The sequence below is a fragment of the Triturus cristatus genome, chromosome 4_2 (genome assembly GCF_964204655.1).
Source record: "Triturus cristatus chromosome 4_2, aTriCri1.1, whole genome shotgun sequence".
NCBI lineage: Eukaryota > Metazoa > Chordata > Amphibia > Caudata > Salamandridae > Triturus > Triturus cristatus.
This window is the reverse complement of record NC_140586.1, coordinates 157264036-157287880: the sequence shown is the minus strand read 5'-3', so window position 1 is coordinate 157287880 and position 23845 is coordinate 157264036. Positions and strand designations below refer to the sequence as shown.

The following is a 23845-nucleotide window of genomic DNA, read 5'->3' as shown; positions in this document are numbered from 1 at the left end:
AGAGTAGTAGAGAGTAAAAGAGAGTGAGTAGTAGAGTGAATAGTAGAGAGAAGTAGAGAGAAAGTAGTATAGAGTGAGTAGTAGAGTGAGTAGTAGAGAGTGAGTAGTAGAGAGTGAGTAGTAGAGAGTAGTAAAGAGTAGTAGAGAGAGAGTAGTAGAGAGTGAGTAGTAGAGAGTAGTAGAGAGAGAGTAGTAGAGAGTGAGTAGTAGAGCGTAGTAGAGAGTGAGTAGTAGAGAGTAGTAGAGAGTGAGTAGTAGAGAGAGTAGTAGAGAGTGAGTAGTAGAGAGTAGTAGAGAGTGAGTAGTAGAGTGAGTAGTAGAGAGTAGTAGAGAGTAGTAGAGAGCAAGTAGTAGAGAGTGCGTAGTAGAGAGTGAGTAGGAGAGTAGTAGAGAGTGAGTAATAGAGAGAGTAGTAGAGAGTGAGAAGTAGAGAGAGTAGTAGAGAGTAGTAGAGTAGTAGAGAGTGAGTAGTAGAGTGAGTAGTAGAGAGTAGTAGAGAGCAAGTAGTACAGAGTGAGTGGTGGAGAGTGAGTAGTAGAGAGTAGTAGAGAGCGAGTAGTAGAGAGTGAGTAGTAGAGAGTGAGTAGTAGTATTAGAGAGCGAGTAGTAGAGAGTGAGTAGTAGAGAGTGAGTAGTAGTAGTAGAGATTGAGTAGAAGAGAGCGAGTAGTAGAGAGTGAATAGTAGAGAGTGAGCAGTAGAGAGAGAGTAGTAGAGAGTAAGTAGTAGAGTAGTAGAGAATGAGTGGTAGAGAGTAGTGGAGAGTAGTAGAGTGAGTAGTAGAGAGTGAGTAGTAGAGAGAGAGTAGTAGAGAGTGAGTAGTAGAGAGTGAATAGTAGAGAGTAGTAGAGAGTGAGTAGTAGAGAGAGAGTAGTAGAGAGTAGTAGAGAGTGAGTAGTAGAGAGTGAGTAGTAGAGAGTAGTAGAGTAGTAGTGAGTAGTAGAGAGTGAGTAGTAGAGAGTGAGTAGTAGATAGAGTAGTAGAGAGTGAGTAGTAGAGAGTAGTAGAGAGTGAGTAGTAGAGAGTAGTAGAAAGTGAGTAGTAGAGAGTGAGTGGTAGAGAGAGTAGTAGAGAGTGAGTAGTAGAGAGTAGTAGAGAGTGAGTAGTAGAGAGTGAGCAGTAAAGTGAGTAGTAGAGAGTAGTGGAGAGCGAGTAGTAGAGAGCAAGTAGTAGAGAGTGTGTAGTAGAGAGTGAGTAGTAGAGAGTGAGTAGTAGAGAGTAGTAGAGAGTGAGTAACAGAGAGAGTAGTAGAGAGTGAGAAGTAGAGAGAGTAGTAGAGAGTAGTAGAGAGTGAGTAGTAGAGTGAGTAGTAGAGAGATCGAGTAGTAGAGAGTCAATAGTGGAGAGTGAGTAGTAGAGAGCGAGTAGTAGAGAGTGAGTGGTAGAGAGTGAGTAGTAGAGTGAGTAGTAGAGAGTAGTAGAGAGCAAGTGGTAGAGATTGAGTAGTAGAGAGTGAGTAGTAGAGAGTGAATAGGAAACAGTGAGTAGTAGATAGAGAGTAGTAGAGAATGAGTAATAGAGTGAGTAGTAGAAAGTGAGTAGTAGAGAGTAGTAGAGAGTGAGTAGTAGAGAGTGAGTAGCAGAGAGAGAGTAGTAGAGAGTAGAAGAGAGTGAGTAGTAGAGTGAGTAATAGAGTGAGTAGTAGAGTGAGTAGTAGAGAGTAGTAGAGAGCGAGTAGTAGAGAGTAGTAGAGAGTGAGTAGTAGAGAGTGAGTAGCAGAGAGAGAGTAGTAGAGAATAAAAGAGAGTGAGTAGTAGAGTGAGTAGTAGAGAGAAAGTAGTAGAGAGTGAGTAGTAGAGAGTAGTAGAAAGTAAGTAGTAGAGAGTGAGTAGTAGAGTGAGTAGTAGAGAGTGAGTAGTAGAGAGTGAGTAGTAGAGAGTAGTAAAGAGTAGTAGAGAGAGAGTAGTAGAGAGTGAGTAGTAGAGAGTAGTAGAGAGTGAGTAGTAGAGAGTGAGTAGTAGAGAGAGTAGTAGAGAGTGAGTAGTAGAGAGTAGTAGAGAGTGAGTAGTAGAGAGTGAGTAGCAGAGAGAGAGTAGTAGAGAGTAGAAGAGAGTGAATAGTAGAGTGAGTAGTAGAGAGTGAGTAGTAGAGTGAGTAGTAGACAGTAGTAGAGAGTGAGTAGTAGAGAGTAGTAGAGAGTGAGTAGTAGAGAGTGAGTAGCAGAGAGAGAGTAGTAGAGAGTAAAAGAGAGTGAGTAGTAGAGTGAATAGTAGAGAGTAGTAGAGAGAAAGTAGTATAGAGTGAGTAGTAGAGTGAGTAGTAGAGAGTGAGTAGTAGAGAGTGAGTAGTAGAGAGTAGTAAAGAGTAGTAGAGAGAGAGTAGTAGAGAGTGAGTAGTAGAGAATAGTAGAGAGAGAGTAGTAGAGAGTGAGTAGTAGAGCGTAGTAGAGAGTGAGTAGTAGAGAGTAGTAGAGAGTGAGTAGTAGAGAGAGTAGTAGAGAGTGAGTAGTAGAGAGTAGTAGAGAGTGAGTAGTAGAGAGTAGTAGAGAGTGAGTAGTAGAGTGAGTAGTAGAGAGTAGTAGAGAGTGAGTAGTAGAGTGAGTAGTAGAGAGTAGTAGAGAGTAGTAGAGAGCAAGTAGTAGAGAGTGCGTAGTAGAGAGTGAGTAGGAGAGTAGTAGAGAGTGAGTAATAGAGAGAGTAGTAGAGAGTGAGAAGTAGAGAGAGTAGTAGAGAGTAGTAGAGTAGTAGAGAGTGAGTAGTAGAGTGAGTAGTAGAGAGTAGTAGAGAGCAAGTAGTACAGAGTGAGTGGTGGAGAGTGAGTAGTAGAGAGTAGTAGAGAGCGAGTAGTAGAGAGTGAGTAGTAGAGAGTGAGTAGTAGTATTAGAGAGCGAGTAGTAGAGAGTGAGTAGTAGAGAGTGAGTAGTAGTAGTAGACATTGAGTAGAAGAGAGTGAGTAGTAGAGAGTGAATAGTAGAGAGTGAGCAGTAGAGAGAGAGTAGTAGAGAGTAAGTAGTAGAGTAGTAGAGAATGAGTGGTAGAGAGTAGTGGAGAGTAGTAGAGTGAGTAGTAGAGAGTGAGTAGTAGAGAGAGAGTAGTAGAGAGTGAGTAGTAGAGAGTGAATAGTAGAGAGTAGTAGAGAGTGAGTAGTAGAGAGAGAGTAGTAGAGAGTAGTAGAGAGTGAGTAGTAGAGAGTGAGTAGTAGAGAGTAGTAGAGTAGTAGTGAGTAGTAGAGAGTGAGTAGTAGAGAGAGTAGTAGAGAGTGAGTAGTAGAGAGTAGTAGAGAGTGAGTAGTAGAGAGTAGTAGAAAGTGAGTAGTAGAGAGTGAGTAGTAGAGAGAGTAGTAGAGAGTGAGTAGTAGAGAGTAGTAGAGAGTGAGTAGTAGAGAGTGAGCAGTAAAGTGAGTAGTAGAGAGTAGTGGAGAGCGAGTAGTAGAGAGCAAGTAGTAGAGAGTGTGTAGTAGAGAGTGAGTAGTAGAGAGTGAGTAGTAGAGAGTAGTAGAGAGTGAGTAACAGAGAGAGTAGTAGAGAGTGAGAAGTAGAGAGAGTAGTAGAGAGTAGTAGAGAGTGAGTAGTAGAGTGAGTAGTAGAGAGATCGAGTAGTAGAGAGTCAATAGTGGAGAGTGAGTAGTAGAGAGCGAGTAGTAGAGAGTGAGTAGTAGAGTGAGTAGTAGAGAGTAGTAGAGAGCGAGTAGTAGAGATTGAGTAGTAGAGAGTGAGTAGTAGAGAGTGAATAGGAAAGAGTGAGTAGTAGATAGAGAGTAGTAGAGAATGAGTAATAGAGTGAGTAGTAGAAAGTGAGTAGTAGAGAGTAGTAGAGAGTGAGTAGTAGAGAGTGAGTAGCAGAGAGAGAGTAGTAGAGAGTAGAAGAGAGTGAGTAGTAGAGTGAGTAATAGAGTGAGTAGTAGAGTGAGTAGTAGAGAGTAGTAGAGAGCGAGTAGTAGAGAGTAGTAGAGAGTGAGTAGTAGAGAGTGAGTAGCAGAGAGAGAGTAGTAGAGAGTAAAAGAGAGTGAGTAGTAGAGTGAGTAGTAGAGAGAAAGTAGTATAGAGTGAGTAGTAGAGAGTAGTAGAAAGTAAGTAGTAGAGAGTGAGTAGTAGAGTGAGTAGTAGAGAGTGAGTAGTAGAGAGTGAGTAGTAGAGAGTAGTAAAGAGTAGTAGAGAGAGAGTAGTAGAGAGTGAGTAGTAGAGAGTAGTAGAGAGTGAGTAGTAGAGAGTGAGTAGTAGAGAGAGTAGTAGAGAGTGAGTAGTAGAGAGTAGTAGAGAAGAGAGTGAGTAGTACAGTGAGTAGTAGAGAGTAGTAGAGAGTGAGTAGTAGAGAGCAAGTAGTAGAGAGTGTGTAGTAGAGAGTGAGTAGGAGAGTAGTAGAGAGTGAGTAATAGAGAGAATAGTAGAGAGTGAGAAGTAGAGAGAGTAGTCGAGAGTAGTAGAGAGTGAGTAGTAGAGTGAGTAGTAGAGACTAGTAGAGAGCGAGTAGTACAGAGTGAGTGGTGGAGAGCGAGTAGTAGAGAGTGAGTAGTAGAGAGTGAGTAGTAGTAGTAGAGAGCGAGTAGTAGAGAGTGAGTAGTAGAGAGTGAGTAGTAGAGTGAGTAGTAGAGAGTAGTAGAGAGCGAGTAGTAGAGATTGAGTAGTAGAGAGTGAGTAGTAGAGAGTGAATAGTAGAGAGTGAGTAGTAGAGAGAGAGTAGTAGAGAGAGAGTAGTAGAGAGTAGTAGAGAGTAAGTAGTAGAGTAGTAGAGAGTGAGTGGTATAGAGTAGTGGAGAGTAGTAGAGTGAGTAGTAGAGAGTGAGTAGTAGAGAGAGAGTAGTAGAGAGTGAGTAGTAGAGAGTGAATAGTAGAGAGTAGTAGAGAGTGAGTAGTAGAGAGAGAGTAGTAGAGAGTGGTAGAGAGTGAGTAGTAGAGAGTGAGTAGTAGAGAGTAGTAGAGTAGTAGAGAGTGAGTAGTAGAGAGTAGTAGAGAGTGAGTAGTAGAGTAGTAGAGAGTAGGCAGTCAGTGTCAGTCAGTGTCCGTCAGTCAGTGTCAGTCAGTCAGTGTCAGTCAGTCAGTGTCAGTCAGTCAGTTTTAGTCAATCAGTGTCAGTCGGTGTCAGTCAATCAGTGTCATTCAGTGTCAGTCAGTCAGTGTCAGTCAATCAGTGTCAGTCAGTCAGTGTTAGTCAGTCAGTGTCAGTCAATCAGTGTCAGTCAGTGTCAGTCAAGCAGTGTCAGTCAATCAGTGTCAGTCAATCAGTGTCAGTCAGTGTCAATCAGTCAGTGTCAATCAGCTAGTGTCAGTCAGTCAGTGTCAGTCAGTGTCATCTAGAGCAGCTCTGCTGACATGGTTCTCTGGCTCTAGAGCAGCTCTGCTGACCTGGTTCTCTGGCTCTAAAGCAGCTCTGCTGACCTGGTTCTCTGGCTCTAAAGCAGCTCTGCTGACCTGGTTTCTCTGGCTCTAGAGCAGCTCTCCTGACCTAGTTCTTAGGCTCTAGAGCAGCTCCACTGACCTGGTTCTCTGGCTCTACAACAGCTCTGCTGACCTGGTTCTCGGCCTCTAGAGCAGCTCTGCTGACCTGGGTCTCTGGCTCTAGAGCAGCTCTGCTGACCTGCTTTTTAGGCTCTAGAGCAGCTCTGCTGACCTGGTTCTCTGGCTCTAAATCAGCTCTGCTGACCTGGTTCTCTCCCTCTAAAGCAGCTCTGCTGACCTGGTTCTCTGCCTCTAGAACAGCTCTGCTGACCCGGTCCTTAGGGTCTAGAGCAGCTCTGCTGACCTGGTTCTCTGGCTCTAAAGCAGCTCTGCTGACCTCTCTGGCTCTAAAGCAGTTCTGCTGACCTGGTTCGCTCCCTTTAAAGCAGCTCTGCTGACCTGGGTCTCTGGCTCTAGAGCAGCTCTGCTGACCTGGTTTTTAGGCTCTAGAGCAGCTCCGCTGACCTGGTTCTCTGGCTCTAAATCAGCTCTGCTGACCTGGTTCTCTCCCTCTAAAGCAGCTCTTCTGACCTGGTTCTCTGCCTCTAGAACAGCTCTGCTGACCTGGTCCTTAGGGTCTAGAGCAGCTCTTGTGACCTGGTTCTCTGCCTTTAAAGCAGCTCTGCTGACCTAGTTCTCTGGCTCTAAAGGCTCTGACCATCCAAATGTTTAGCTTTTTTTGATATGTATGACTGTCAAAGTAAGATTAAGTAATCCAAACACTATCAATGCACACCTTTATTCAGATGTGCACTATATATATAAACCTCTAACCAGCTACTTAGTAAAGTACTACCCATGCAACCTAGGAATCCTCCTGTCTGTCCCATGCACTTCTCCAATCACCCATCCAGCACTATCTACGTATCCTATCACTCTGCAATACCTAAGCACTTATAAATTCAACATGTACTCTCTTTGCAGCACTGAAATTATTCTAGTTACTAGTCATGTACCTAAGGAATGACCAAGCCAGTAGAACTAGTACAGCTACAATATTCTGTGCACTTTGCATGCAGACCTCTAATCAGCTACATAGCATTGATACAGTCTTTTACATACTCAGTTAGTACCTATGCAGTCTAGGAATCCTTCTGTCTGTCCCATGCACTTCTCCATTCAACCATCCAGCACTATCTACATATCCTATCACTCTGCCAATACCTAAGCACTAATACATTTAGCATGCACTTTCTTTGCAGCACTGACATTACTCCAGTTATTAGTCATATACTTAAGGAATGGCCTAGCCACTAACACAAGTGCAGGTACAATATTTTGTACACTAAGCATGCAGACCTCTAACCAGCTACATACTATTGATACGCTCTTCTAAATACCCAGTTAGTACCTATGCAGTCTAGGAATCCATCTGTCTGTCCCATGCACTTCTCCATTTACCCATCCAGCACTATCTACGTATCCTATCACTCCACCAATACCTAAGCACTTATAATTTCAGCACGCACTTTCTTTGCAACACTGAAATTACTCCAGTTATTAGTCGTATACTTAAGGAATGGCGTAGTCACTAACACAAGTGCAGGTACAATATTTTGTGCACTATCCATGCAGACCTCTAACTAGCTACATACTATTGATACACTCTCCTAAATACCCAGTTAGTACTCATGCAGTGTAGGAATCGTCCAGTCTGTCCCATGCACTTCTTTAATCACTTATCTATCACTATCTACTTATCCTATCACTCCATCAATACGTAAGCACTTATAAATTAAGTGTTCACTCTGTTTGCAGCACTGTCATCATTCCAGTTACTTGTGGTATTCTTATAAAATGACCTAGGCACCAACACAAGTATACATAAAATATTCTGTGCATAATCCCTACAAATCTCCAAGCAGATACATACTATTGGTCCACTCCATTAAATACTGAAGTAGTACCCATGCAGCGTAGGATACCTCCTGTCAGTCTCATGCAATTCTTCAATCATCCATCCAGCAATATGTTCTTATTGTATCAGTCTGCCAATACCTAAGCACTTATGGGGCAGATTTACAAGCACCCTGCGCCACCAGTACGTCACTTTTTGTAACATAATGATGGCGCCAGGCACTCCTTCATATTTACAAGGAGAGGAAAAGCCACCCTGCGTGGTCTTTCCTCTCCTTGTAAATACGACCCCTTCATACACAGAACTTTGCGTTGAAGGGGCGTTCCATAGGTGTTGCTGTGGGTGTTCCCACGCAACACCCATAGAACAAGACACATCTCCAGATTTATGAGAAATCGTAAATCTGGAGATGTGTCTGAATGCTGCGCCATCCTAGAGTTGGTGTAGCAAGGTGCAACGAGGAGAATTGTTTTCATTTCTCCTCATTGTTTCCTCTTTCAATGCATGCTGCATTCCACAGCATACATTGAAAGAGGAAAATGCCTTTACTGATTGTTTTTGTGCAGGAAGGTGTCCCTTCCTGCACAAAAACAATCTCCGCACGACACAGACATCCTTGCACCATGGTGCAAGGGTGCCTGTGTCACCACATGGCTGCAGTTTGTGCAGCAGTGCAGAGGGAAGCATAGAGTTGCAACATATTCATGTACATATGTCACATCCCTGTACTTCGGAAGTGCCACAGTGCAGTGCAGCTAAAGAGCTTGCAGTGTCACGCTGCAGTACTTCCTCATAAATCTTCACCAATAAATTCACCATACACAAATAATGCATTCTTTCAGTCAATCATGCTGTACACATATATTCAACCATACTTTCACACATTTCCTTGTAATTATAGTTCTTTCTTTAACCAGATAAGGTAGTTCTGATAAGAACTTTTTTTTCTTTTGTATTTTTTTTTAACAATTTTGAATTTTTTGGGTTGTTTTTTTCAAAAAATGAACAAAAAAGAATGAATAAAAAAGTAAACTTTTGGAATTACTTATCATTCCAAAAACAAAACAAAAAAACATTAACAGCGATGGTTGCGTTGCGCAGCACAAACTGCATCCCCCGACTGCTCACCGAAGCATATGTTTCTTACACTTCACGCAGTGTTGCTCGAGAAAGGCAAATTCTGGCCTAATGTCCATTGCAGGTGATCCTGAGGACACTCCAGACGTACTTGCCACAGCAGGTGAGGGGTTCAAAGCAGATCGCCACATTTCCTCCCGAGCAAGATTGAGAGGATGTGTGGTCCGGAGATGCTTGTACATAGAAGCAGTGCCACAAGAGTATTCTTTTTCACTGCCTCTTGACAGGACTCGGTCACAAATTTTGCACGTCACCTTTCTCACATTTACTTTCTTCTCTCCAGGTGGAAAAGTGAAGAATTTCCACACAACAGATTCCGGCCTCTGTGGACGTGGTGCCTCCTGCAAGAATTCTTCTTCAGAAGATACTTCCTCCTGCTGCTGTCCAGATGCCATTTTCTTTGATATTTTTTGAAAAACACCAAATAAAACAAGCAAAAGGGTTCTTGTAGGAAAAGAGATGTCTCTCTAAAGATGCTCCTACAAGAATGATTAAAATGGGTGGGGTCCTTCAATAGTTACAGTGAGAAATGTTATGAACCAATGAAATCTTTTTTTTTTAGGTCACATGGGACACGCGCACTCTGCGCTCACAAAGCACGCACCCGACTTTGCGAAAATATATTTAAATATAATATAAGTTTATTATAAGTACAAATATATTATTTTTATGAATATTTTAGATAATCTCTTGGCCTAATATGTATATTAAAGACACATACATATCATTTTAGAACATACATTTTGTTTGCGGGAGTCGCGCACCCAGCGCGCCCGAGCACGTATATGACGTAACGTGGGACCCGCCACCGTGCAAGCATCTCGTACCGTAACGCGCATGTGTCGCGAATGTGTGGGAGCAGGAGTCGCGGACTGGTCGCATACCAATCGCGCACATCACGTAATATTAAATATATCTGATGTAACAAAAAACACGCAGCCGTCGCACACCGTACGTGGATCCTTCACGACTTTTCAAAAATGGCAGCTAGAATCCGCGCACCCACCGTGATGTCTACGCTTTGGGTGGGCGTCTCCGAAAAAAAAATTGTTTTTTTTTAAAGAAAATAATATCAATATATTCAAATAAAAAATGAAAACAAAAAAATTAATCAATATTTCAGTTTGAATTGTTTAAAAAATGTTTTTTTGCAATTTTCAGAAGAATATATAATGTTATTTAAGGAATAAAATATTTATAAATAAACAGTTAAAAAACTGTAGAAAATCAGTACAAAAAAATAGGTATAACTACTATCACACTTAAAAATTAGCATTTAAAAAACCTTTGAAATTCACTGAAAAAAAACATAGGTTTCAGAGACGTTATAGTTAGAAATTAGTATTTAAAAAAGCTTTGAAATTCACTGAAAAAACCATAGGTTTCAGAGACATTATAGTTAGAAATTAGCATTTAAACAACCTTAAAAATTCACGAAAAAAACATAGGTTATAGTTAGCTGGCCATTTCACTCGTACAAAACCATAGAAATTCTCCGTTATAGTTAGGTCTGCCAACTTTAACTCGCGCGCCCGCAATGCACTGCTGATGATGTCACATATTGCATCATTCATGACATGGTCAGTGACATCACTGATGACATCACTGATGACATCTCAAATGACCAGGAGGTACTGAAAAAGGTCCAGACGGAACCTGTTCAGTAAAAATCTATTGTGGGAACTTTTGAGCTGTAGAAAATAGGGCTCTGTTGATGGCTCGGTTTTCAAAGGGAAATACCCACGCACACTGGGCTACTTCAATTCCTCTGCTTCCCTATCCATCTGCCGTTTATTTAAATAGGTTCTCTTTCAGCCAACACAGGTCTCCTCTGCACATATTCTCTGGGTTGGTCAATAAATCAGTCCTTCTCAAGTCCACAAGGCAATCCCTTACATACTTAAGCCAGGGAATACGATAAAAGTGATCCAGGGAAAGGCAGTCAGTTAAAATAGCCTTACTTAGTGCGATTCCCTCCCTAAGCCATAAATTCATGCACAAAGATAGGGAATGGTAAGATAACAGAGCAGAAGGAAAAGCTGAACCCAGTTCTTCATGGACTATAATAGAGGGGATACACTGCGGTAGACATAAAAGACGTTTTTTAAAAGTATTTTCAACGACTTGGAGTTCCTCGTGCTCCTTGTAAGCCCATATCCTGCTACCATAAGCCACCTTGGTAATGCACTTGGCCTTGTAGATCTTCAAGAGGGCCCCAATAGGTCCGGTGCCCAGCCTAGATGCAAAATTAAAGATGGTAGTATTGGCCCTGACAAAGTCCCCTTTTTTCCTACGGATGAAGGGCTAATGTAACTCTCATTTATTTACTTCTCTTTGGTTTGCATGTGCCAGCTACACTTCCTCTTCGTCTGTTTGTCCCTCACCAGGAGCTTCCTTTCCCAGTGTGTGTCCTTCCACTGCTTGTACTTTCAGAGGTTCTTTTTTTCTTTTCTTTGCTCTCGGCCCTTCCGCGTTGTTGCTTGCCCCATCGGTGCTTGCCACTTCCCTCCTGTCCACTATCACATTGTTACTTGCCCCATCCCTCCACACCTCTTGTATTGCTGTTTGCTGCCCTCCCGCTTTGTTGCTTGCGCCCCTCCCTCCCACCCATCGCACTTTGTTGCTTTCCATGTTCATGCTTGCACCATTCCCCCACCACCTCCCATGGTCTTGCTTGCATTTCCCATCCCCCACGCGACTCCCCTGTTATTGCTTGCCACGTCCCCGTCCTGCGCTGTTGCTTACACCCTTCCATCCCACTAAAAATAAAACCTCTGTGACATCATGTCATAGTGCTTTTTCTACCTTCAGCCATGCTTCACAGCAGCAGCGCTACTGTACAACATGGCTAAAAGACATTGACAAAGCAATAGCTGTCACAAAGACGAGACCTATTGGCTTTGCCAATGCTTCTTTATAACACTTCCTGCCTTGCCCAGGGAAGGGGCCCATTTCTCACATCCCTGATTCTGTACAGTATGGCTGAATAATATTTTTTTTTAAATCTTTTGAGGCAGATGGGCATGTCATTATGTAAGGGCACGCACAATGCACACGCGCACCTACAAAATGATGTGTGTGCGTTTTTTCTATTTCCAGTCCGAGTTGTATCAATAACGAAAAAGAAAAAGAAATGCTGGAGAGGGGCGTGGAACCAAAATGGGAGATGTGGGCCAGCATCCAGGCAGGGAAGCAAAACAGAGGACAAGTCAAGTCAAGTCAAAAGCTTTATTTCGGTTATTTGCTAACCATAAAAGACACATAAAATATACAATACATTATCACAAAAACACCAACCATTTCATAATATGCAAGTGCAGGAAGAGAATACTTAGAAAGTATGATCACAAACGTGGGACATGGTTTCACTGATCCAGGCAGTTTCTCAATCTAATACATAGTTTTAAAAACTCCTTAATTTGGAGAATACTGTCACTGTGCAAAAGCTGCAAGTACAAAAGTGCCGGTCTGATTTGTTTAAAACCAAGTTTTTTTAAAAGAGTCACTAAATATTGTTTGCGTGGAAATTCATAAAATTTACATAAAAAGATAAAATGCAGCATATCCTGCGGAGACTTTCCGTCGCAGCCGCAGGGCGCTGCCAATTTATTAAAAATAGCACACTTAGGTCGAATAAGCAGGTGATGGAACTGGTTGAACCTAAATCTGGTCAGTAAAAATTTCTCATGTGAAGACAATGACCCTTCCAAGTATGGTTCGATGGCCGCAGTAGTCTTAAGCATAACAAACTTTCTCACACTTAGTTTCTGAAGCTCCACTTCTTCTCTCATAATCCTCTTGTCCATCAAAAATGTTTGTTTGATGAGCTCCAGATCTCCCCTTGTAATTAATTGTGGATTGGCAAAGAGTTCAGGGCGACCAAGTTTATCGAAATTTGATTTTAGGTAGCTTAGCCAAGGAGAGCTCAGTGCTTTGTCCAGCAACAAGAAGTCCTTGATGATTAAATGAGTTAGGGGTATGTTCTCATTTAGCCAAATTTTAAGCCAAAACATCAAAGGGCGTAAGGAAAGCAAATCACATAGATATTGAGACCCCAACTCCTCGTGTACAGCGAAGTTAGCCGTACCAGGGGGGACACACAGAAGACGCTTCATAAATCGATTTTCAGCAATCTGTAATTGCTCTCCTTTGACATACCCCCAAATTTCACTACCAAAAGATACAGTTGCCACAGACTTAGCATTGTACAATTTCAACATAGCACAAATTGGCTTTTTCCCCAGTTTAGTGGCAAAATTAAATATTGATGCGTTAACCCTCACCATTTCACCTTTTTTCTTTGCAAGATGAGGTTCCCAATTTAATTTTGTATCAAAATGGACTCCTAAATAAGAAAATGTTTTAGTTAGAGGGATTATTTCTTCACCAATCCTAAAAGGGAAGGGTTTTTTTGGTTGCTGACCAATTTGTAATACAAAAGATTTAGTATTATTTACCAAGAGGTCTCTATCTCTCATGAATGTATTAAACGCTGTTAACAATGATTGAAGACCCCTCTCTGTTCTAGATATAAGTACTGCATCATCTGCATAAAGAAGTATTGGAATTCCACGCCTGCCAACTCTTGGGCAGTCAGCACGAACATCCTGTAACACACCATCTAGGTCATTAATATAGAAGTTAAAAAGAAAGGGGGCCAAGATACAACCCTGCCGGACACCCTTTCCAATTCTAAAATTGTTTGATACACTCAAATCCAGGGAATATCTCACATTGGCACTGGTGTTGCAGTGTAGGGCAACCAAAAAATCAACCAAACCGCTATCAACCCCTTTCAACCTCATGGACTGCCACAGCTTTCCCCGGTTGACACAGTCAAACGCGGAAGACAAGTCCATAAAGGCAAGATGAATGGTACCTTTCTGTATTATGGTATATTTGCTTAAGATCAGGAAGAGGTTAAGGCATTGAGTAATTGTCGATCGGCCTTTACAAAATCCGTACTGCGAGGGAGACATAATATTCTTTTCCTCCACCCACTCTAACAATCTTTGCAGTACAATTCTTCCTACAATCTTGACCATAGAGTCTATTAAAGAAATAGGTCGATAGCAGTGTGGGCTACCCCTGTCACCCTTTTTAAAAACCGGGACAATTGTGGAGACACCCCATGATCGTGGGCATCCTTCTTTTGCAGCTGCATTAAAAACAGACTCTAGAATGGGTGCCCAAAAACTAGGATCAGATTTAAATAAATCAGGGGGAATCCCATCCGGGCCGGGAGCTTTTCCGCCTGTAATACCCTGTATGCCCTCCAAAACTTCACCTCTATTAAAAACAATCTGTGCACCAGTGTTGCTGCAGACAGAAGTATCCATGTCCCCTGTGCAGCAGTACAACTTCTTAAAGTGCACTTCCCAAAACAGAGGACAAGGGTGGGAGGGAAGCAATACAGGTTATGGAAATAACATTGGAGAGGAAGAGATGCACACATGGGAAAGCAACACGGGGCACAGAAGCACACAGCGAGAAAGAGCAACACAGTGATGACAGGAGCACAGACGCACTAGAACTAGTACATGCTCTACTACTGAGTGTCTATCTAGTACGTAAACTATGTATATACCTGTCTATGGATCTTGTCTCCTTACTATATGTTATTTAACATTATTTTAGACAACTTGTGTATAAACCTGCCATGTGTGCTTCTTTGATGCCATAGTTGTTTGCTCTATATCAATGGAAAGCACTCTGGCACTCTCTGCCCTAGTATGCCCTCGATAAAACCATTCCGTAAACAAAGACACAAATGTGAACTTCTATCAGAGAATGAGAGGTAGGCTGTACAGTGTTCAGGGGTGGAGTTTGGCACATCTCTGGACCACCAGTTCAGTGATATCTCTTAAGGGTTTAAAACAATTCCCCCAATTTTTTCCTCTAATATCCGTGATGCATGGAGGGCGATTTTAGTCAACCCCGCTGTACCCTGGTAGCCATGCGTACTGCTGGCAGCACTATTCTCCTTGGATAACATAACTTTTCCAGAGGTGATTCTAGGGTTTGCATGTCCTCTTCAATATTGCCAGCCTCCAAACTATCCATGTTTTGTCCACTCTAAACTCTGATTTCACTTACTTTAGAGTAACATAGAAAACATTCTGAAGATGTTCGCTTACGTAGCCTCTGGGATCTGCCTGGGTTAGTTACTGTCACTAGGTGGGCGTTCCGGGATTGTGGTTCCTGGATCATCTCTAGGGTTCCATCTACATCAGGACAGTGAGAGTTGTCAAAGTTGGATGGCGCTGACACAGTGCTGCTAGGATAGAGAAGGTGAAGAGGGTGTAGTGTATTTGTGGTTGGAGTTGTGGGGACAAGCTGCCTTTATCGAAGGCTATTGTGTCTGTGGGTGGGAGAAATGCTTAACCAACACCGTGAGGTTGTCCATCTCTCCTGATGCATCGGTCTCAGAAAATGATCCACAAAAGTGGACAAAGGTTCTAAGACTGATCCTAGTCCAGAAATAATAGGATGCCCAGGCGGTGGCCTCTGTGGATTATGCAACTTGGGTAGTACATAAAAATAGGGTATGACTGGATGTTCAGGGCCACTATCCTTGTGGGTCTTGTGTAGCCTGCCCCAAGACACAACAATCCAAAATTGTTGACATAGGGACTAACAGACCGTGGGTACAAAACAAGTTTACCAACTGTAACAGTGACAAACTCATTTACCTCATCATATGTCCATGTAACTTAAAATATGGTGGCATGACCACCCGTAGGGTATAATTGAGAATTTTGGAACACAAGAGCACGGTGAGAAGTAAGAAGCGGGCGACAAGATTGACTAGTCACTTCCTTGAAGTGAACCACCGACCGGATAATTTTAGATGGACTGTATTAGAACAACCATTCATTCCTGAACATATCACAGACATCTCCAAGTTCCTATTGGTTAAAGAACTGAAATGGGTTTTTAAATTACAGAGTGATAAATTACGACTGAATGATACAATACCTTGGGTATTATTGTAATCTGAACCCGGTGTTTGCAGCTAGATGCTCAGTCTTGAAAGAAGGAAAGTGGGGTCCCACAATGGATGTGGTGAGAGAGGGGCTATATATTGCCTCAAGCTATGAGTTACATCCATATGTGAGATGAGTACACTTTAACACGCAAAAACATGATTTCCTAACATTATTGGTCAGCATAGACATACATGCTGAAGACATTTCCAAACCATGAAGTAGCGTTTCTCCTTGTTATAGACACGCAGACATAAAGATGTTTTTGAGATCAAAGAGGCACCAACTATTCTTTCATGAGTCTCTTTTTGAAACTTAAACCCTTTTTTTTGCGCATTGTTTGTTTTTTGTTCAATACACTGCTTTTGTTGGGATTATAATTCCCATGATTCCTAATGTGCATAGCCTTGGTCGAGTCATATGACATATCTAGCCAGCCGAAATAAGTTGGTATATTTAGAGATAATAATGCCAGTCATCCCAAAATAAAGGAGCAAACCATCAGTCTTTTTTCGAAAAACATGTCTTTTAAAAAAAAATATGTCTTCTTTTTTCCGTCTTTTCTGTCATAGTTTCACATTCAGAATGCCGGTTTTAGAACTACAATCCCCATACTGCCTAGCGTGTTAGCCCTGGCTGACTCGGGCGGGCCATAAACATTGCGAATGACGTAGCTAGTCTATGGGTCTTTTTAAGATGGCGGCTCCCGACGGTTGGTACCTCCCCAGACAGCTCAACGAACCGCCAGAGGTACAGACGGACAGGTGAGCGTTCAAGTTTGGCATACAGATATAGTGCGAAACTCCCGGTTGACCAGTTTGGTGACATCACATAAGGAAAGCTATTTAGGTGTTGAGGGAGGATTTCTGGTATTCCGTGTGAGTGATCACGGTTACATGTGCCGCTTGGCTCCTGAAACACGAGGTGAAGCGCACATTACTACGTAGCCCAGGCCAGCCGCGAGGTGTATGATTAGATTTGTAGCCACGAGTAGGAAGGAGACTGTAAATAGCTCCATATTCGTGCTCCCCAACAGGCAGCGATGCGCCAAGTGCACTATCAAGCTGGGGTCTGCCAGGTCAGGCAGCATTATAGTTTGAGCAAAGACCCGTATTGGGCCATGCAGTCTGTGAGTCCACTATTAAATGGGCTGGGTCAGGTTTATGATCTATTAGCTTGAAGCTTCAACCATGAAATTACACGTGGAGACATTGGTAATTTTTGATTATTGACAAAGAGAATGTGAGTCAGAGTAAGTCCTGTCCGTGTAAAGTGTCATGTCGGACAGTATATGCTCTAACTCTAAAATAACAAGATTTTGAATCCCTAGTATAGATCAGGGGTTAATTTCGGATACCATTGTATAAGTCAGCTTTTACAACGCTTTCATAATATTCTGTAATTTTCAAGTCAGGCCTGTGTTGTGTTTGTGTACACGGTGCTCCTGCTATATAAGAGACAAATTAGGGTAAAGAGAAAAGTAGGTTACCATGAACTTTTCTTGTTCTTTCTGACTTTTTCTCATAGAGCGTTGCCTCCTTCTTCCTGAGCCAGGTGAGGTGAGGTCTTTTCCTTGTGCATCACGGGTGAGCATGGAAAACATGCATTTGTGAATTTGCATAATTATAGATGATGATTGAATATATCACTATATATAGAATTTTGATGTTTTGAACTAAAGAGTCCTATGTTTGAGATCGTGCCAACCTTTACATTTTGATCGTTATTCTACTCTTTTGCAGAAGCTATCAGCATTCCGTCACTTGCAGAGGACTTGCTATATATCCCTGATCACAGGTGACGAGGTTGTATTTGTTCCAACCTTTTCATATTTATTTCACGTTGCAGTAGCAATAATTTTGTGGTCCTGAAGAAGGCATAGGATAAATATGTCCTTTTCTGCTGAAACTTGTTGACCCTCTCTTTTCCATACATAGACAGTCATTTGTTGAAAACTGTCGATTGCACTGTTTTTAAGCTTGAGCTTTGAGAGATATCAATAAAAGTTTTTCTCTCATCGTTCAATTTTAACTCACCATCTTGTATTATTTTGCACTACACTGATCACTCCCACATGAATCAATTGCCCACATCTGTAGGTCCAATTATAGCGTGTTTTATCGCTACAATTTGTATAGCTTAAAAAAAAAACATCCGCGAGCTCCCCTTTCTTTCTGAAAGGGTTGCAGCCCTTAGTGCCACTAGTGTGACACTAGGAGGAGACCCAGATGATGAAGCATGTCACCATTGGTGAGTGATGGGAATCCATCCTTTTAAAGGATTTTTTCTTTTGTAACCTGCTAGAGTTATATAGGTTAGTGCTCACTGTTTTTCTAGGTCTCTTGTGGTTCTGAGTGTCTGAATAGACCCGTGGATAATGTTGTTTTGTATCCTCTCTGTATGTGTAACCAGTCATACAACTAAATCCTAGTTCGTGCACCATGAAATAGTGATGCAATTTAAAGCACTAAAAGGTCCCGGTTTGTGACTGAAAGCACTGTAAACATAAATGCCATTATTGTAAAATTGTATTACACACAGTACAAGATAGGCCGCAGCAAAATGTGCAAAGAGATTTTAGGCCTGATATCAAAAGCCATTTTTCATAAAGCCTGCGATTTGCAAAAAAAAGGTTTGCGACCACTAAATGGCTTTTTCTTAATGTCCTAAAGCCATTTTGTGATCTATTAACAGGTTATTAAATTACAAGTCAGATTTAGATAGGTATAGTGAATCACTATTCGGAAAGGGTGTGTTTATGTTTAGGGTATCTCTTCTAAACTGCGATTTGGTATGGATTGTATCTCATGCAACTGAAATCCGGCACAAAACATTGAAAAGTTACCGACTCCTGAGTTGGGATGGTAACATATTAGCAAAAGTGAATGTTAAAAACAAAGAAAAAGAGGCTCCATTCAAAAAAAGTTCACTTTATTTAAATGTGATCCCAGGCATGGTGATCTACTGACCCCAGCACGCCAAAACCCATTACTGTGACAGCATCTAATCATGTTAAATTTCAATTTGTGCCCTACCTCATAAATATTGATGAGGTAGGTCAGATTTTGATAAACTATGATTTGCAATTTTCTAATTAGACCTATTAGTAAATAGGTTGGTTCACAATTTTTTTTTCATTTGCACAAAAAGTGGTGCACAATTTGCAACAACTTTTTGCCAATGGATATTTGGTGCCTCGGGCCTCTAGAGTTTAAGATAAAACAAGAGTGTTAAAATATATATATATTTGTAGTAATATGGAATCAGAGTGCAATAATTTGTCATAAAGTTTCCATTAGAAGGACATAGTCCACAATGCAGCTGTGAACTTATACCCTTACATTACCTTTTGAAAAGAATAAACCTTTGTTACCATAAAGCCTCAAAGGAATACCTCAATTAAAGCTACAAACCGGCTCCCAAGCAGCCTTTAGATTTGCTGATTAACCAATTACACACATTTATATTTATTACTGGTAGCAGGCATCCTAGCAAGAAGGCTTGTTTATTGTTTTGCTGACTGCCTCTTTCTTGGATTCGCAGAACAGGAGACTATCTCTTATCACTTTCAGCCAAAGGCACCTGAATGTGAGCATTATCTGTTTTAGTATGGTTGTTTTTTAAATGTATTATTATTATTTATTTTTTTAAAGCATGACAACTTTTATTATAATTATGGTGCTGAGGTTTGGGGAACTGCTAGTTGTTCCGATTTAACTATCGAGGAACACAGATTTTGTAGGAAACTTCTATGTGTTCCCATCACTTCCCCACATTTTATATGTCATAGGGAATTGGGGTTGCATTTTATAGGGGATTTTATTCGTGCACGCCCAGCCCTTTTTTGGCTGGCGATTTGGAAAAACCCTGCCGCCATTTTGACTAGGGATATCATCGAGGATTGTCTACGCTGTGACAGGGGCCAGGCCATCCCCTGGTTATCAGGGGTGTCTAGCGTATTCCGCAGCGTGAACCTTGAAAATATCTTCCTAAAACCAACTACCACTGTGCTCCCCACCAAATGTGAACTTAAAAAAGCACTCTATATGTTATTTGACGCTGAAAGGGTAGTAAGGGAGTCTTTGAAACCCAGTGTCCGTGGATACCTAGCCCGTAATCCTACAATTTATCCGACACCCAGTTATTTAACTCTCCCGTTGAGCCATTGGGAGCGTGGCCTTATATTTCGCCTTAGGGCAGGCACTATTAAATATGCACTTAGCTTTCCTTTATGGAATTTTAATGACCAATGTGTTGAGCCATGCCCTTGTGACTCTCAGAGTAGGCAAACAATTTTACATTTCTTATTTTTTTGTAAATTTTATATGAAGTATATTAAATGGTTTTTATCCCCGTATTTTAAAAAACTAAAACCCCTTAGCCTGGAACTTGCATTTTCAATGATTTTGTCCCTGGATGACGATGAACTTGTCTTTCGCGTGAGCTCTTTTCTAAAAACTGTGGTTCGTGCCCGGTTAACAATGTCCTAAAGTAATATGGTTTACCCCTTATGTGCAAAACTGCATTTTATTGTTTAATTGTATGATTTTATAAATGTTTTGTTTTTCTTCTGTACTTTTATGGATTGTAATGATCCGAATAAAGTTTTCATTGATTGATTGATTGATTATAATTAATAAGAAAGATTTTGAACGTAGTCCTAATAGAACACAGCCCCTTTAGCCATGAGGTCACCCAAAAGACATTTACAGGTAGAGGATGCTTTGTCTGTTTTTTCGTTGCTTCTCGTGCCTCATGGTGTCAGTTTCTTTGCCTGATCAGTCTGTTTGCAAGGCGCTTGGCGGCCACGATTAGGTGCAGAGTGTGATTCTGCTGTGGAATTCCAGAGCACACAATTATAAGAGGTCTAGTGCTCCTGCTGTGGCATTTACTAGCTCTGGGAACAACAAACCAGATTTCACTGGTAAGAAAACCTAACATACTAAAATCACTGCAGCCTGCAAATAAATGCAAAACATGCAGAAATAAGTGTGGTAAACACTGATTCCACAGGCTAAGCTTCATTCTGAGCTGGGGAACTCAGGGGAAGTAAATTATGTTCCCCATTAAATATCCAACGCCAGCTCAGCAGTAACTACCATGTGCAATAATGAAAGCCAAAATCCCATAACAAAAACCATGGTCTCCGTTTCCAAATCTGCCTCTGTGCTTCATACGTGATGATATCCATTAAGGTGCATAGGATTTGTTATAAGGCTCTCGACTTTGCCCATAGACCCTATAATGAGAATCCCCATGCTGTTTATATATTTGCTTTCAAGCCTAAAAAATTCCTTCGATGTGGCTTTTCCCTCTTTCTACAAGAACCCCATATTTAGAACGGCCCAGTGGGGACTAGATGGGGTGCTCCTCTTTTGTTTGGAATGTCCTCCAAATTGTCCTGTGGAAAATAGAGGGCTATTTTGTGTTTAGGAAGACTCTTCAACGTAATCTGTTTTATTGATCATCTTCATATTTTTTCTGATGTCGTTAGTCAGTTCTGCGTCAAGATGCTGTAGGTCCTTCTGAAGGAAGTGACCCGATTAGGGTCACCCGGGTCACTCTCGACCACCTCTCAGCCTTCCATACAAATGAAGAGTCGGGTCAGACAGTAGAGAATACAAACCAAAGTTATTTGATTAGTATGCGCTCAAGCGGAGTCCGGTCTGACCAGCCTCCTCAGATTGCTGCAGAGTGACTGACCCCCACCAACATGGTAACACATATTATACATTTCCAATACCCAAAAGATCCGCCCAGAACTGGAAATTTCCAGTTAGAGCTTGCGAACAAAGGAGGCACAGAAGGAGGAGCTACACTCCTGGGACCGGGTACATGCTATCTTAGCTTCATAGGTTACTCTGCCGGTGCCCGCCACTGTAAGTATGAGAACAGGCCTATCTAACAAGTAAAGAATGCATTAATACAGAGATCTATTCATTAGTGCAACAAAGCTCATCCTTTGAGAAATACAAAATAAATATTGAGGCTGCTTTTTGCTGAGGCAGACAAAGTGAGACAGAAGTTAGTTTCAATCATCATATAAAATGGCGGCTGAATATAAAATGGTGCCGCAAATGCTAATTTAAACCGCACAATGCTAGAATAGTCGATCAGACGCATTTTCAGTCCAACACTTCCGGTGCACTTTCTAAGTAACAGTTCAACTCATATCTTTCACAAATAGGTTTTCAATATATTTATTAGGTGCCCGTACACCCTAAAAACAGAGCTGGAGACAACTTTAGAAGAAATTGGGAAGAAATGAAAGATTGTGGCTCTCGTTCGTTGGTGATAGAGAATTTTCACCTGATGCATATCATTCCGCCTGACCTGTGGGTAGACTGAGAGAAAGCTCGACTCGGTGAAGCCTGAATATATTGTTTATGCCTAACGAGATCCGCCTAAAGCAAACCCCTCTATGATCAGGTTCAGTGCCTTGTAAAATAGATGTAGAATTTGCTGTAATGTATGCCTTGTTAGGTCTCGCCTGACCCAGCGCATGCGCTGATCTGGCGAGACTTATTGAGAGGGCTCCAAAAAGTGCAATCAGGCCAGCCTAGAGCTACAGTGCATGTGTGCGGGCGCGCGTGCCACGCTTTACCGCGATTTACTTTCACTTTCGCGGCCGCACGGCCGCTTGGCATAGCCAATAGGTCTCGCTTTTGGGACCTTATAAGTATTTAGTTATGCAACTGTTGCATGGCTAAACACTTTGAAGGTCCCAAAGGCGAGACCCATTGGCTATGCCAATGCTTGTTTTTGTTGTTGCTAGAATGGTGTCTGTGCAGACACAGCACGCCCACATTACCCTTAAATAGGCATCGCATCACTTTGTCCTACCTCTTCAAGCTAGGGTAGCTTGGCTGCAACATGCTTGTAAAACCTTATACTGCTGTCAAATGTAGCCTGGGTCCATCAAACGTAGCATAATTCTGATATAGTGTATAATAGGTTCCAATGCAACAGTGATGCACAATCAAAATGTTACTTTCTTCGCTACTAGTTTCAGTGTTACAATGACAAACTGGTAACCATGTTGTCTGCCTGGTGTGTCTTTACTGCCCCATTCAAGATTGTCCCTGTCTCTACCCAGGCCAGACAAATTGCCATTATGCCATAAAACCATTATAGGGAATATGGCCATTCTTCTCAAAGGACATTTGGAGAAATTTGTAACATATTTTGCATTTTATAATGCAAATTGTCCCTGCAGGAATTTAAAAAACAGCATTTATATTTTAATCGATTTCACCATTTGTTTTTGGGGCTTTATAACAGAATTGAAACATTGATTGTTGTTATTATAACATATGCTACTACGATACACTCTTTCTTTGCAGGACATACCCTTCAGCCTCACACTCCATGCTTTAAAGAATGCTAATATCCTGGGAGTGCTAGAACAGCATTCATTACAATGGCATTTTAAGGCAAACACTTATTTTACCAGGTCTTTAGACCATGTGACTTTCTGGATGGATGTAGTAATCTCATATGAGAACTGCTGATGTGGTGTGTTAACAGCGGCTGTTTTATTTTGATTTACAACAGAATGGAAGCTGCATTAAGAATAAAACCCGAGACTTGCCGGTCATACATCCTGAAATCAGGTGCGTTACCCACTAAGTTTACTTTTCTGGATCCTGGACATTTGTTGCAACGTCCTTATGAGCAGATTGAAACCACCTGTTTGGTCACCAGTCAGGCAGTACAGTCTTTCTGAAGATGGAATTTAAAATGTTTTATATGCTCATTGTCATTTCACAGAAGGGATTTTCAGAGAATTGGCAAAAAGGATCCTCGACTTGAAATAACTGCTAAGACTACTTCTAAAGTGGTTTGGAATTAAATCTGTATAAACAGCTTTTTATCTGTCAAATCGCAAATTCCCCTTTCTTAAAATATGTAAGTAGCCTGTAGATATTGTCAAATACGCTAAAATATGCTTCTCGTAATCATATAGAGTTTGATCAATGTTTAAAATGGTCAGTTTCTCACTCTATTTCCTTGGGCTAGCTATTAGTATAGCAATTCGCAACCCATTGGGAATCACGAAAACACAGGGATAGTGGAGTGCTGGAAACAGCAGACGACCATGTTTGTGTTTGCTTTTAAATTATAAAACATTTGTTTTTTTTAAATGCAGCCTGTTTTCCTTAAAGGAAAACAGGATGCGTTTCAAATAAAAAAGTTAAATATTTCAGTTTCATTTTTTAAGAGTGCACTGCCTGCTTTAAAAATGTTTTCACATGCATTCACAAAGGGGATGGGGTCCCATGGCCCTTTCCGTTTGCGAATGGGTTACCATTTCATTGAAATTGGCAGTAAAAAGCAAATGTTTTGAGACCACATTTCGGCTCGAAAACATTCGTACAAGGCACAGCGAGTACCTATTAGGAAGGGATGCCCTTAACACTCCCCTTCCTAATACCAAATCCCAAAACCCAAATTGCACTTTGGTAACAAGTTACTGAATAGCTATTTAGGC

At 41.4% G+C, this 23845-nt stretch overlaps 1 long non-coding RNA gene across 2 annotated transcripts; it reads left to right on the top strand.

Annotated features, from left to right (window-relative positions):
• Window positions 1-16038: 16038 nt before the first annotated feature.
• Window positions 16039-22967, top strand: LOC146833233 (uncharacterized). Of its 2 annotated transcripts, XR_014960547.1 has the most exons (4): window positions 16039-16118; window positions 16882-16908; window positions 17097-17159; window positions 22909-22967. It is a non-coding gene; the product is annotated as an uncharacterized LOC146833233 (long non-coding RNA). The 2 variants fall into 2 exon arrangements; XR_014960546.1 differs by lacking the exon at window positions 22909-22967 and having other exon boundaries at window positions 16043-16118; window positions 17097-18271.
• Window positions 22968-23845: the final 878 nt, after the last annotated feature.